At 49.0% G+C, this 15,931-nt stretch overlaps 1 protein-coding gene and 1 pseudogene across 3 annotated transcripts in view; both read right to left on the bottom strand.

The window, feature by feature from the left end:
• Nucleotides 1-15,931, bottom strand: part of SYMPK (symplekin scaffold protein) — a 1,074,905-nt gene that overhangs the window by 325,270 nt on the left and 733,704 nt on the right. The window lies entirely within an intron of this gene.
• LOC147692095 (serine/arginine-rich splicing factor 2 pseudogene) lies at nt 9,452-9,949 on the bottom strand (annotated as a pseudogene).

The following is a 15,931-nucleotide window of genomic DNA, read 5'->3' as shown; positions in this document are numbered from 1 at the left end:
CCAATATGCATCCGAACCCAATGGCGGAAAAAAACAATCTGGGGATGGAGTTGATGCCCATGCGCACTGTAGTCCAGGGAAGGAGCCACCTATCTCGTGATACTTCGAAGACTCTTCCAGGACAACAATGTGCAATCATCCGGACCCAACACTAGGCGGGGATCTATGCACAGATATGAATTCAGCAGCCCACATGCCTCGAACCCGCCACCGTCGTTGCAATTGCCCTACCCAGCGAGTCAGTGGTGTCCAGTCCACACCTAATTGAGTACCGTGCTGAATCCCGCCCTTCCGCCAGGACTTAGGCGAGCTTTGCCCGGGCCTACTTCGGACACTGTGGCAGCACGTCAGCAACCGTATCCCACGGAGAGAGGGTGTAACGGCCCAAAAGGCAGGCGGTGTTGACAGACCGTAGCCCCAAACTCAGCGAGGAGAACAGTTTCTTCCCAAACTGTTTATACCTTTTGGATTCCCGATCCGGAGGAGCGGTCGGGAATGCGGTCTGGGTCATAGAGGCCTGGATCACCAGGCTCTCGGGGTGGGGTGCATGGACAGAAAGCTAGGGTCGTCCGGAGCCGGGCGGTGGCATCGGGCTATGTTCTGATCCACAGGAAGGCCTGTGGAGGGCTTGGACCAGGTGCCCAGCAGAACGTCAGTGAGGGCTTTGTTAAACGGCAGTAGAGGCTCCGAGGAGCTTGCCTACGGTTTGAGCACTTCAGTGAGGAGGTTAGTCCTCACGGCCGCGACAGGGAGCTCAAGAGCCAAGGCCTTGGCTGCCCTGTTCAACACCACGCTGTAAGCAGCCCCCTCCTCCAAAGCCACGGAAGGGAGGAGAGACAAATGAAGTTTTGGGTAAAGTGTCTAGACCACTGGCCTCCCTTAGCTCCTCTGCCCAGTCCTGACTCAACTGGCACTGCAGTGCCAGAGAGTCCTCAGACCCCTCCCAGTCCTCCTCGTCATACATCTCTTGATAATCAGGCAAAAATTATGGAGCCAGGTCGAGGGCGAAGGCCTCACCCGTCGGCGCCTGAGATGGCGCTGAGCGGCGCCGCTCAGACGCCGGACTAAAACTGGGGTCAACGTTGTCCGGCGCCAGAAGCAACACCCTTGTGGTTTGCGCCAGCGGAGGAGTCGTGAGGTCGATTGGCGACGGCCCGGATCCAGGCCTGGATCCTGCCGAGCACTGCGGCGTCGGGACCGGAGTCGTCGACGGCGCCGAATCACCTGACGGCGCCAGAGCCACCGGCCCGCTAGTGCTCCCAGTCGGACCCGCGGGGCCCGAAGGCGCCTCAGCAGGTTCCGACGGAGGAAAGTGTGACCTCATGGCAGAGAGTAACGTCCTGACCTCCCGTGTCGCGTCCAGCCCAGGGACCGGTGGGTATGGAGCTGGACGCGGCACCTGCGGCTCCAACGGAGCCGCTTGGGTGTTGACGCCCGAACCCCCGGCCGCATCGCGCGAGCGTGGGAGGGGGGGGGAGTCTGAGTCGGAAGAGAGATGATGCCTCTTCGACTTCTTTTACGAATGCCTCGACTTACCTGAGGATTTGGAGCCCGACGAGTGGTGGTGGCTCGTTGAGCGGCGATGACTGCGGCTCCGCAACCGGTCCCTTGACTACCTCCTCGACTGCCGAAGCTCGAGTAGCTTATGGGACCGCTCCCGTCTAGCCTTTGAGGTAAAGGCCCGGCAGTCGGGGCACAACTCGTCATCATGGTCGGCCCGAGTCAATAAAGGCACAGACGGTGGAGGCCTGTCACCGACATCAAACGGTGACAGTCGTCGCAAGGTTTAAAACCAGGCATCCTTAGCGGCACCGCGAGTCGAGGGTCGACTCGAAAAGTGATCAAAAGAGATCAAAAACATAGTCAAAAATTGACTGGAGTACTGCTCTTTCCGGATCTGCGCTTGTTGGTGCGGAAAAAAGAAGAACTGACGTCAGCGCGCGAGGGCGGCGTCTAAGTACTCCGACAACGTCATCCCGGCGATCATGACGCAGACGATGGACGCGGAGCCGCAGACGACGCCTAGCGATGCGCAGGGGTATTGTTGACAAAAACTTTCCGGATCCAGTCTGACGCCTGGGGATATTCTAAGATAAGGAATCTAACACTAACCTGTTTCTTTCAGATAGGCTAAGTAAGACGTGACCAGTGTATAGAGGATTCCATTCTTTTCTCACAGGCCCACATGCAACAAAGTTTTCAGAATAGAATTCATGCAAAGGGAGAAGAGAGGATGTATGATTGTGCTTATGTGTAGTATGCGAGGTGTACTCTGGGAAGACATGTCACATAGGTTTGCGGTTCACTGCTCTGTAGAGAAAGTCAATCAGGCTTCCCAGTCCCTGGTGAAGTTAGTGCCTTGCCCCTACCACTCCGAGACTATGTAGTAGCTTTGTCTTTGTACGGTTCCTGGCTTGCAAGCACTTTCACCCAAGAGTCGTGCATTTCAACAATGCACAAGCTGGAAATTGTTTAGATGCATGGTCACATCTGCTGGCCAATCTTACCAGTGAGTGCTCAAATTCACTTGGAATGTTACTTAACAATACAGATGCTGTAAAACCTATGTTGCATCTTTGCACTGAGAAAAAGGATGGTACAGCAGCTTATTACTCTTGTTTAGTGGATTTAGAAAGTGGCACAGAGTTTGATTCAATTGGCTTTCCACCAGCTCCCCCAGGATGGTTGCGTACAAGATTGCTGGCCTTACCTCATTACCCACAGCCCGGGGGAAAAAAGACCAAGGGTACAGACTTTGCTGATATACCCTGCTTTGCTTTTGAAGCAGAGATGAACTGCTATGCTGTCTAGCGCAGAGAGGAGTGCCCGTTGGCAACAAACACCTGTCATTACACAGGTGAATGAGATTTCCATGCAGGGAAACTACACGAGAGAGAGAACAACTTTTTAGATCTTATCTGAAAGGATTTACAGAGTGCAACGTTCCCCAGGAGCCATCCCAGCACTAAGAGACAGAGTCCAACAAAGAAGGCAAAAGGAAAACATGAACAGGCAACTGAAGGAAAAGACAGATTTGTAAAGACTTCCTAAATGGTTCTGATTAGATTCTGTCCCAAGTAGAAAGGGTTGAAAAGCTCCATTTGGAGGAAGCAGGCCGCCCCTTGGATAAGTTCTGTGGATTTCACCATTGCAAAGAGTGATGTGTGTGGCTGCCTACTAACACTTGAGCGTGAAGTTCACCCAGTAACTGCGTTTGTTGATGAGACATTCCTAAGAGGTCTCATGTGTAGTCTGGCATGTGGAACTATTCAAATACAGGATGCCATCATGCCACGAAGTCTTAGTAATATTTTGGCTGGGATTTGGCTCTCTGTTTGAAATGGATGAATTATGTTTACTATACTGTTGATCGGATGTATGACGTTACAACGCATACCATTACAACTACCTACCATTACAACGCGACCATTACAACGCATACCATTACAACGCATAGCGCTTAGAGGTGCTGGATAGTGGTAAGTATAATTTACTATTCCAACTCCAGTCCCCGTGGACACTAGGGAAGGTGTTGGATAGTAAATTAAACTTATTCCCTATCCTAGAGCGCCCCCCAGCGCAATGCGTTGTAATGGTATGAGGTGTAAAAGTTGCGTTGTAATGGTAGGTAGTTGTAAAAGTTGCGTTGTAACAGGTGTATACCCTGTTGATCCTGTCTGGATTTGGGTATGCCAATGCTGAATGTGTGTAGAGAACAGCTCCTAGGTATGACTGTATGGTCTTGAGCTCAAATGTCCACGGACTCGATAATTCTCGCTTCGGTGCCTGACTTAATCATGGGTTCACACTCTGCAACTCTGGGCATTAAGCTTGCTTAATCTCCACAACGGCCCCCGCGGCGGGATGCCTGGCTTTCACCTTGGGGATGCCCTGTAGGGGCTATCTCACAGGGAAAAGCCAGGACGGGTTCCCAAGGTAAGCGCTTAGAGACCCCTGGGTGATAAGCGCTATATAAATCCAATATACAATACAATACAATACAATCTGGGTGGAAATGTGACTTTTGTCAGTTGATGGTGAACCCTAATTAATGTAGGAGAGTTAGGGTTTGTTGAGTATTTTGTTTGCAAAGGCTGATGCTGTGTGTTTGCTTTTATTAACCAGTCGTCTAAATATGGAAAGAGATGAATATTTTGTCTGTGGAGATGCGCTGCTAATACGGCTAGACATTTTGTGAATACCATGGGTGCAGAGTTAATTCCAAAGGGAAGAACTTTGATTTGATAACGGTTTCCCTGGAATTGAAACCTTAGATACTTTTTGTGTGCTGGATCAATAGACTTAAAGGATGCCTGCATCCATATACCTAAGACAGCCATGAAATCTTCTTTAAGTAGCAAAGAAATAATTACCTGAAGAGTGACCATATGGAAGTGTTCTGGTATGATGTAATGATTTAGTGGTCAGAGATCGAGAATGGGGCTTAAAAACCCATTTTTTGTGGATAGGTAACTATAGTGAGTATACCCATGTAAATTAAACTGTTTTTGAACTGGTTCTATTGCTACTTTTTGTAATACAGCTGTTATTTCCTGTTGTAGGAGATTTTCATTTTGCATTGATAGTGTGTGTTTGCTGGTGGGATATTTGGAGGTGTTGGAATGAGTTTCAGACAGTAACCATGTTGGATAATATACAACAACCACAGATCGGTTGTGACTGATTTCTAGATTGGAAGAACATATTGGAGACTATGGCCCACAGATGTTAAGTGGTCTGGGGGAATGGTAAGGAAGTCATTGCTTAGTATTGTTGTTTGAGGTAAGGGTATTATTTCCGTGACCTCTTACTTTAAAATGGTTTACTCTGTAGGAACCAGTGATTAATTTGAGCAGATGGTTTCCAGTGCTCGGCAACAGCACTTAATTTCCAGAATCGCACTTATGACAGCTGCCACATGGTGTCGTGGTTTGTGCTATTTAAAGATAAGCAGAAAAACTGTTGATTGTTATTTCAATATACATTAAAAACTACTGACTGTCACACAAGCCATTCTTAAAGCTTTGGCGGCCTTGAACAGTCTTAATTGTCACACTTGCAGCAGTGTGATGGTTAATAGTTGTGAAAGCATATAGTGGCAATGTGTGGTGAAAACTGCAGTGGCCTCCTGACGACCTCACTTACCTATTTTTTTCTAACTTTACAAATTAAGCACTGGTATGAACCTCTATAAAATGTTTTTGATGTGGAGGTTGGTCCCTGGTTTTTGTATGCTGACCCGATGTTACCTGAGGAGGCAGATCTTGCACCTTGCTTATAGGTGGGCCTATAAAAGGAACGACAATATGTGCTTGTTTGTAGAGCCCCCATTGATTTTTACAAATGATGTGCCTGTTTCATTTTCTTAAGGGCTGTGTCCATTTGATTCCCGAAAAGATGTTCCATATCAAATGTCAGGTTAAAATTGTTTGTTGGATCTCAGGCTTAAATCCTGAGACACTGAGCAAGGCATGTCTACGTAGTAGGAGGCTAGTGTTTATTTCTCTAGCAGCAGTGTCAGCTGCATCTAATGTAGTGATTAGCTTTCCTTCACTTCCGTTTTCCTTCCCCCTTTTCTGGTGTTCCTCTAGGAGGTGTTGGAGGAGCACCTCCATTTCTTCCCGATCATATCTCGCTAATAGAGCCTGGCTGTTGCCTATGCGCCAATGGTTAGCTATTTGCACAGCTACACGTTTTCCAGAAACATCTATTTGTTCTGGTTCTTTCTCTGGAGGAAGTGAATCTCCTGATGTTTTGGAGTTCGTTCTTCCTTGCATTAGAGATGACCAGGGAGCCTGGTGTTGACAAACCTTTAATATATTAAGGATCTGATGGTGCAGCCTTGTATTATTTGTCAATGCTCAGTATTACAATTCTTGCTTTGACAGGGTCTTTAAAATTCACCTCTGAGTGAGGTACCGTGCGTGGAGTGGTAGGTACTGCGCCCCCCCCCCTTCTATTGTGTCTTTATGTAAGGGGACCTGATGGAAAGCTGCTACCCTTGCTATCAAATCCTGATACACAGAAGTGTAATCAGGTGGTGATGGTCTTGTGGGATGTAGAGCAGGGTTTAAATCCCCCCTGTGGTTCGACATCATAGTCATTCCAAGCCTCCCCTGGATGTATATAGTGTGGTATGTTATCCTCATTCTCTATTAAGTGATTGAAGAGATATGCCACCTACCTCAGATAATGCTGGAGAGTGAGGTGGTGGAGTGGATGGAGTTAGTGGGTTAGAAGATGGAATAAGGATGTATAAAGGGCTAGTTGCAGAATGATTTTTTGGAGGCTGTAGAGGAGCAGAATGAAGTTTTGCAGGCTGAAGCACTATTTTTTAAGTTCCAAGTTGAATCTGATTTTCAGCTTTGGATCGAGTGGTTCCAGCATAACACCGAGGATCGGCTCAAGTTGAGATTTTAATCCAAACTGAAACACTTAGGTGGAGGAAGCTTTGATTTAAGTAGAGCTGTGGTTGAATCCCAAATAAGTTTTTGTTCCAGTCCCGAGGGGTTGTATAGCCAGATGTGGAGAAGCTGGACGCCCCTGCTGCAGGGAGGCCCGGTTCTAGAGGGTGGGCCGGATGGGCCAGGCCCACCCAAACATGAGCCTGGCCCACCCAAACATGATCTTTGGCCCGAGCAGTAAATCTGCCACCGATCTACAACATCAATAAAAACTGTTCAGATAACTGGTGGGTTACGATCCTGCTGCAGAGCAACCATTTGTCTGTTGGTAGTTTTTAAATGCAGATAAACTGAATTTTATGGGAATAGCTCAGTGGGTTACTACCTCTGTCACAGATATCCTTGTGTTACTTGCAGTTCAGAAGTTACTATCCTAACATAGGACAGTGACCAATGAACTGTCATCAAAGAGCTGCATACAAACTTCACTTTTTTGTGTTGTGATATAGTTAGAACTTCTCCATTCTTTCAACATTCTAATTTTACTAAAAAGAGTTTGTTCGGGCAGTTATACCTTTTTATCAGTAAAGCCAACCCCCAACCACTGGAGTACTCTTTAAATCCTGAGTGTGTGCTTCTACAGACCAAGCCCTCGTAAAATATACACAGGTGGAGGGTGGCAGTGAGGGAATCCGAGGAGGAGGTCACAGGGTGGGGAGAACTACAGAGCGATGAGAGGAGCTGGTGGAGGGTGGCAGTGAAGGAATCTGAGGAGGAGGTCTTGGGGTGTGAGGGAGCTATGGAGAGATGAGGGGCATTGGTGGAGGGTAGAAGTTAGGGAGTCTGGGGAGGAGGTCATGAGGGGGAGTGGCTACGGAGAGATGAAGGGCACTTTTGGAGGGTGGAAGTTGAGTTATCTACAGACAAAGAGGTAAAACAAGCATTTGCAATGCAATAGGTCTCGCATTATTTAAGTTTGAGCTATTAGCATTGTAAATGGCAATTGTTTTTTGCTTTGTGCTATAGTTTTTTTTTTTACATAAAAAGCTACATATAAAATATGTTTTATTAAAGTTATTTATGCAGTATCTAAATTTTGTTTGCATAAAAGAGTATAATAATATCTTAGTAAAAAAGTCAAATATTTTAATGGAAATTCACCAAATGTTCATTTATGTGTTGGTTTTGAAAATAGCTAAATTAATAGCTTTGTCATTTACAATGCCAATAGTTATAACTTTCGCAAATGTGACACCTATAGCATTTGTAATGCAACATTTGTATTTACGTGACTTAGATGTATTGATATTACAAATAACAATGGCTTTTAATTTTTTTTAATACTTAATAAAAGTGATTGTAATTTATAATGGCAATAGCTTAAACTTTTGTAAATAACTTTTGTGAAGATTATGTTCAGTGTATTTTATTGTAACGAAATCCAAGAACAGAAGTGAAATATGAACATCTTTTTGTGACATTTGTAATAAAGCTTGAAACATTGAGAGAACATATTGATGCTGTGGTGGTGCTGAATGGGGCTGTGGTGATGCTGAGTGGTGCTGTGGTGGTGCTGTGGTGGTGCTGTGGTGGTGCTGAGTGGTGCTGAGTGATGCTGTGGTGGTGCTGAGTGGTGCTGTGGTGGTTCTGAGTGATAATGTGGTGGTGCTGAGTGACTGTACTCACTGTCGCGCTGTCGCGCTGTCCCTCTGCTGTCGCGCTGTCACTCTGTCCCTCTGCTGTCGCGCTGTCACTCTGTCCCTCTGCTGTCGCGCTGTCACTCTGTCCCTCTGCTGTCGCGCTGTCACTCTGTCCCTCTGCTGTCGCGCTGTCACTCTGTCCCTCTGCTGTCGCGCTGTCACTCTGTCCCTCTGCTGTCGCGCTGTCACTCTGTCCCTCTGCTGTCGCGCTGTCACTCTGTCCCTCTGCTGTCGCGCTGTCACTCTGTCCCTCTGCTGTCGCGCTGTCACTCTGTCCCTCTGCTGTCGCGCTGTCCCTCTGCTGTCGCGCTGTCACTCTGCTGTCGCGCTGTCACTCTGCTGTCGCGCTGTCACTCTGCTGTCGCGCTGTCACTCTGCTGTCGCGCTGTCACTCTGCTGTCGCGCTGTCACTCTGCTGTCGCGCTGTCACTCTGCTGTCGCGCTGTCACTCTGCTGTCGCGCTGTCACTCTGCTGTCGCGCTGTCACTCTGCTGTCGCGCTGTCACTCTGCTGTCGCGCTGTCACTCTGCACGCACTCTGCACTCACTGTCACTCTGCACGCACTCTGCACTCACTGTCACTCTGCACGCACTCTGCACTCACTGTTACTCTGCACGCACTCTGCACTCACTGTCACTCTGCACGCACTCTGCACTCACTGTCACTCTGCACTCACTGTCACTCTGCACTCACTGTCACTCTGCACTCACTGTCACTCTGCACTCACTGTCACTCTGCACTCACTGTCACTCTGCACTCACTGTCACTCTGCACTCACTGTCACTCTGCACTCACTGTCACTCTGCACTCACTGTCACTCTGCACTCACTGTCACTCTGCACTCACTGTCACTCTGCACTCACTGTCACTCTGCACTCACTGTCACTCTGCACTCACTGTCACTCTGCACTCACTGTCACTCTGCACTCACTGTCACTCTGCACTCACTGTCACTCTGCACTCACTGTCACTCACTCTGCACTTAGTCACCCTGCATTCACTCTGCACTCAGTCACTCTGCACTCACTGTGCACTCACTGTCACTCCGCACTCACTGTCACTCTGCACTCACTGTCACTCTGCACTCACTGTCACTCTGCACTCACTGTCACTCTGCACTCACTGTCACTCCGCACTCACTGTCACTCCGCACTCACTGTCACTCCGCACTCACTGTCACTCCGCACTCACTGTCACTCCGCACTCACTGTCACTCCGCACTCACTGTCACTCACTCTGCACTTACTGTCACCCTGCATTCACTCTGCACTCAGTCACTCTGCACTCACTGTGCACTCACTGTCACTCCGCACTCACTGTCACTCTGCACGCACTCTGCACTCACTGTCAGGACTTCGATGTGGAACGAGACCTTGATCGTGTGCGGGATCTTGACTTGGATCGGCTGTAGCGGTTCCTGCTGCGGGATATGGAGCGACTCCGACTGCGGGACCTCGACCGACGACGCCTCCTGGGACTGAGACTCCGGCGTCCATAACTTCCTCCACTGCCTCCATATCTTCGGGGTGGTGGTCCCCTGCGGCTATGGTGTGAGTCTGGTGGCCTTCCATAACGAGCCATCTGCACCCGAAGTTCGCGCCCATCCAGTACGGCTCCGTCCATGGCGTCCATCGCATCCTCGGCATCACGTTTGTCATGGAATCTTACAAAGGCAAAACCGCGGCTCTCCTTCGTGTATCGGTCGCGGGGGATATAGACGTCGCCTACTCGTCCATACTTCTCGAAAACTCTTCGAAGTGTTTCGGGCGACGTCCTGTAGGTAAGATTGTCCACCTTCAAGGACGTCATGCCTCCTACGTCAGGCGGCAGCCTGCCGTAACTCATCTCCAGGGAACCCGTGAGAGGCGTCGGGCGGAACCTTAACTATTCAGAAGGTGAAAGTCAGCAGGCGTGGGCGCCTACACTGACAAGAGCTTTGGCCAAAGTTAGTTAAAATAAAAAAATAACCTGAATAAAGTAATTGAGAAGTCAGGCAGGCCGGGGGCGGTACTGCGGGACACCTCTGTGACGTCATTCCCGGGCCGTGCTCTGATTGGCTGCTGGCCCGAGACCTGACGTGCAACCAGGAAGAGGAGCCGGCAGCAGGAAGTGGCGTGAGCATTGCGGCCCCGGGGCTCCCGTGACCAGGAAGGAGCCCTGGATACTGTTTCCCTTTAAGTCCCGGTCCCGAGATGGGGGACCGGGTGAAGACCCGCGGGGCGAAGCGGGCGCACTGAGGAGGCGGGGCTCCCATGTGGAGAGAGAGCCCCGCCGAGCGCTACCACCGCCCGGCCACAGAGAAGCCTTCTGTCTAGCAGCGGGCCCCCGTGATGTGGGGAGAGCCTGCAGCTGCGGAGGAAGGGAAGGTGCCTGGAGACCCGGGGAGCGCCCGCCAGACACCGGTGAGTGGAGCCGGGAGGAGAGGGGCTGGTGTGTGTGGAGGGGTCTCTGTGTATGCGTGTAGGTGCGGCGGCGGCGACGGGGGTGTGCCTGTGTATGCGTGTGTATGTGCGCATGCGTGAGTGCTGTGTATGCGTGTGGCTGTGATGTGCGCATGTGTGAATGTTGAGAGCCTGCAGCTGCGGAGGAAGGGAAGGAGCCTGGAGACCCGGGGAGCGCCCGCCAGACACCGGTGAGTGGAGCCGGGAGGAGAGGGGCTGGTGTGTGTGGAGGGGTCTCTGTGTATGCGTGTAGGTGCGGCGACGGGGGTGTGCCTGTGTATGCGTGTGTATGTGCGCATGCGTGAGTGCTGTGTATGCGTGTGGCTGTGATGTGCGCATGCGTGAATGTTGGTGCGCGTGCAAGCAGCTGAATCCAGCCGGGGAGAAGCGCGTGACAGTTTCTTGCCCGTCATTCCCCCGTGTCAGCTCGCTGTAAGTCTCCAGCCTGGACGCATCCTTCGGATGCGATTTCCAGGCGAGACCTAAAAAGAGGTCAATAAGACTTTTGCACCAGCACTAAAGCCGACCGATTAGGACAACTGTGGAGCATACTTTAACATGCATGCTAATTACATTTACTGCTATATTTAATGTTTCAAGTTTGAAGGTGATTTTGCTATTATTTTTTACTGGGAATAATGAAAGTGGAACTGTATGGTGGCTGATATGGGGCTGGGGCCCAAGGTCAGCTGTGAGATAAGGTGTAATTGAGGGGGATGGTAGAAAAGTGGATAATCAAGCCTGTAAGGGAGTGCGCTGCAGAGTCAGGTGTCAGGTGGAGGTAGTAATGAAGAGAGTTTCTCCCTGAAGGCTCGGACAGAGGGAGCCCGAGTAGTGTCACTTGCATGATACTCCCACCTTAGAAACCTCCACTTCCCATCAAAGGGACATTACATGGAAGAAAAGCACTTTTTGAAAGTGATAACATTTAGAAAGAGACTTGGAAAAGAGTGTGTTTTACTGTGCCTTGTAAGACTAAGGAGAGAAAGGAGGGGCCAGAAGCAGGCCTGGCTAGATATATAAGCGATAAATCGGGCCAGCAGTGGCCCACCCGAAAGTACCTTTGGCCCACCCAAATAAATATTCCTGGAGCCGGGCCTGGCTGCAGGCCTAAATTTCAGGGCTGAGGACGGGGCATCTGAGTCAGTTTTTTAGTGTGCGCCAGGCCTTTTTGCAGTGGCGGGGCGTGAGCAGTCTTTTCAGCCGTAACCCATGTTTTTGGCTTTGGATCGGGGTAAAAGTACTCACTATCGGATGCTTCTGTGCCGGCTACAGGGTGCCCAAGTCCTGGTCGGATTGGCGCTCAGAATTAGAATCATGAATAGTGATTCCTCTTGTGCTGCCTAAGCTTACTCGTCTTCCTTCTTTTGTCGACTGAAAATGTCCGGTACATCATCTGCTTGCTTACGCTGCATTTCATGGCGTCACGCACGTCTATCTCAAAGAGTCTTTTTTGATCTAAAAGACTTGCAGGACTCACAGCTTTCCTCCCGGAGACCGGTCGAGAGGCATAGGGTGCAAAAGGAGTGTTGGTCGGTATGGGGATACTTACAAGAACACTTAGGACAGAAGCAGAACGTTCATTACATTTGCACGTCATTCACGGAAGGACTTTGTAGGTGGAGAAAGGGGGGCCAGCCAGGCGTGGCCCATGGGCCCAGGAAGTGAGCCGAAGACCCACTAGCAGAAGGGTGATCACTAGGATGCAATGAAACAATGCAATCAAGGCAATACCGTCGAGTGGAGATCTTCTAGAGAACTGAAGGAAGCCTAAAGGAGTCTCAAACTAGAGAGCAAGAGATTACATCCAAACCAGTCAGCGGAAAAAAACAATCTGAAGATGCCGTCGAAGACCAAGTGCAGTATTACCAAGAGGAGGAGTCACACAGCCTTGTGTATTGAAGAAAACTTCTTATAACAAAAGCAACTTGTAATCATCTGAGCCCAACGCTAGGTGGCGGACTTATGCAAAGCATGTGCATCTGCAGCACACATGTCTCGAACACTTGTTTATTGTGAGAAAACTAAGCATGGGCGAATTTTGCGAATCTGGCATTCGCGAATTTGCGAACTTGCAATCCGCAAAAGCCGCAAATTCTTGCGAATTTTTTTTTTGTATTCGCAAGGGTTTCTGCCAGTTCGCGAGGGTTTTGTACCAGTTCGCAATTGCGAACTTACTTGTCATCTCGCAACGGTCGCGACTATGTTGTTTCTACGTCTGGTTCATCATCACAGGTTCCCAGCACCCTCTGTTTCACCACTGCCACCCTCTGTTTCACCTATGCCACCCTCTGGTACATCAATGCCGCCCTCTGGTACATCATCACTGTAGATTATGGGGGGGAAAAGCAAGCACACCTGCTCTGCTTCAACTGATATGAATTAATTTGGGGTTGATTTATTAATGTGTCACTGTTTTAAAATTCCAGTCTGGCACCTGCTTCCTTATCTGTAATTTGCTTTCTGTTGCAGTGCAATTTTTTTTCCAGGACCTTTGTGGCCTACTTGTAGCTATTCTATGAGCCTGCTGTGAGGGTCAGAGCAGGGTCATACAATTGTTGCAAATAGCAACTGAACTCTGGAGGGGCCCAAGTCAGGAAGCACTACAGGGAATGGTTACTATTACTAATGATGAGTTTGAACTTTTGCACCTGCTGAGTGCTTTCAGTTTTGCAAAATTCGTTTTTCTGCAGAGCAGTAACTGTAATGCCCCAAACAAACATAGCACCGAGAGGGGCCCTGCTGTCCTTCTTTGTCCATTTCTGCAGGCCGACACCGAACATGGGAGCCTCTAACACCAGCGACCCACCGACTAACACTTCTGCACCAGAGTCCCATAGCTCGAATCAACCGACGTCCCTGAGACCCTCAAGAGCAGAGCCCTCCTTTGGGTTCTGCCAGACTGGTCCTCCAGACTCCATTTTCAGCCTCTTTCTTACAAGTACTTTTCCCATTGACTACAGTGTGCAGTGCTCAAGACAAACACTGTTGAAAGCACCGCTGCACAGGACACCCTAGGACAGGTAAAATTGAACTCTTGGTGCTTTCTTGAACTCTAGCCCCACCTCACCTTAAGTCCAGAAGACCAGTCCTGTACGTTGTTTGCAAGTGACCCTTTGCAGTGACTGTTACTCCCATAGGAGAACATTGCTGCGTTTGAGGCTCATGCCTCAAATCTGACAGCTGTCATTTTCTCCTGCAAAATTCAATAAGTACTTACCCGATTACAAAGTTCTTGGTGTTAAAAATGATTTATAAATGCATGTTAATTTTTTACTTGGTCTTGCGTTTGTTCACGAGTGTGTGTCTTATTTATTGACTCTGTGTGTACAACAAATGCTTACCACTACCGTCCAATAAGCCTAAACTGCTTGTCCACACTTCTGCAAAGGAGAGCATTCTGGGATTAATAATTTAAGCCCTGTAAACAAATGAGGTTCACCTGGGCATTTTACATAGTGTACTTTATTTTGGTACACTACATAAGAAGCCAACAGGCTACACCTCATGCAAGTCTAGGTCTTCTGTTTCGCAGTGCTGATCTTATTCAGGTCTGCTCCAGAAACCTCGGGGTCACTTCGTTGGAATCGGCATACCCACTTCAGTGAATCGGGGACCCCAGTGGCTACCATGCATCTGAGCTCCACGCCTTCCCAGACTTTGGCCCCAGTTTCCTGAGAAGCAGTAGTTGCCCAGAGACACATCCCTTTTTCAGTCTGTGTTATTTACGATGTTGAACCAGAGATCACACTATGCAGTCCTCAAAGCCTTTAAAGTAGGCTGGAACCATCCACAAGCACTTGGCAGAGCATCTTCTTGGCCCAAAAGATTTGCCTGGATGGAAGAATTATTGGAAAAGTTACTTGCCTTCGGTAACGATGTATCTGGTAGAGACACAGGATCCAGACTGGCGTCTGGAGGAAATTCGAAGTTAAGGAATCTGCGGCTAGATGTCTCTATCAGATTGGGTCCAACTCACACCCTTGCACAGCCCAATTAGGATTATGGCTGTGCAGAAGTGTAGGAAGCTGGCTCTGTATATACTATACCAAAGTGAGGTATAGTGTGCACAGAGTCCAGCGGAACCCCAAAGGTAGGCAGAGGTAAAGTTAGATAGCACCTCACTCCCTATTTGTGGTAGTGTGGTCAAGCAGTAAGGCAGTATCAGAGGACAGTGTTAAGCATTTATGTACACACTTAGTCAGCAAATGAATTCACACACTCAAAGACTGAACTTCAGACCAATTATTTTTGTATAAAAATATTCTTTTAGTTATTTTATTTCTAGAACCATGCAAGCCTGGTACAGGTAAGTTTATAAATACTTTGCAGTAAATATACAGTTTGAAAATGCAATTGTAATTGGGAACTAGTGAGGGAAGACATTTCTAGGGGAACCATTGATGACATTGAGGGGGTTATATATAGTAGTCTGCCTGGTAGGGTGGGGAGTCCGGTTGATATCTTCAGTTGACAAGCCACGATTTGGTACTAATAGAGAATGCCAAAGTGGAACTAGGGAGTCATTTTGATGCCTCTGTTGAAACCATCACTGGCTATGAGGAGGAGATCCTGTCTGTGGTCCTTGAGGGAGGGATCCCCACCATGGGTCTGCAGAGAACTAAGGCAGTTTTACCACTAGGGCTAAGGATGTTGTCCTGGAATATAGCCGGGTAAAATGCCAAAATGGTTATCCCAGAGTTGGGTGAATTCATCGATACCCACGAGATCTGTTTATTCCAGGAGACCTGGGCATTGGAGTCTCTGCATAGAGCAGGGTTTGCCACTTATTGTAAAGCGGCCGTTCAGGGGCCCAAGGGTAGGCCTTCCGGGGGTTGGTCCTCTGGGTCGGCACACATCTTGGTTGCTCAGCTAAGCCGATAGATACCCATTCCCCCGAATTCCTAACCATTATTATCTCTCTTAACTATCTCCCCAAGGTGGCGATTATCAATGTTTATTCTCGCCCTGCTAGGCATGGGCAGACCTCACAGACGTTTGACTGTCTGTCCGCCTTCCTTTCGACGTTGCCTGAGCAAGTCTTCCCTATCATTGGTGGGGATTTCAATTGCCATTTTGAACCCCTAAAGCACAAGTTACTACTTGTGTAACGATATATCTGTAAGAGACATTAGTTAGTGATAGATTCCTTACCTTAGAATATCCCCAGGCGTCAGACTGGATCCGGAAACTTTTGCGTAGCAATACCCCTGCGCGCCGGTAGGCGTCGTCTGCGGCTCCGCGTCCGTCGTCGGCGTCGTGAGCGCCGGGATGACGTCGGAGTACTTAGACGGCGCCCATGCGCGCTGACGTCAGTTCTGACAACACAGCTTTTCCGCGCCAGATACGCAGAGCCATGATAGAACTAACACTGGTGCCATGAAAC

The sequence above is a fragment of the Lissotriton vulgaris genome, chromosome 9, assembly GCF_964263255.1.
Source record: "Lissotriton vulgaris chromosome 9, aLisVul1.2, whole genome shotgun sequence".
NCBI classification, from domain to species: Eukaryota; Metazoa; Chordata; class Amphibia; order Caudata; family Salamandridae; genus Lissotriton; species Lissotriton vulgaris.
The sequence above is the reverse complement of the archived record's forward strand: the minus strand, read 5'-3'. Positions and strand labels throughout refer to the sequence as shown.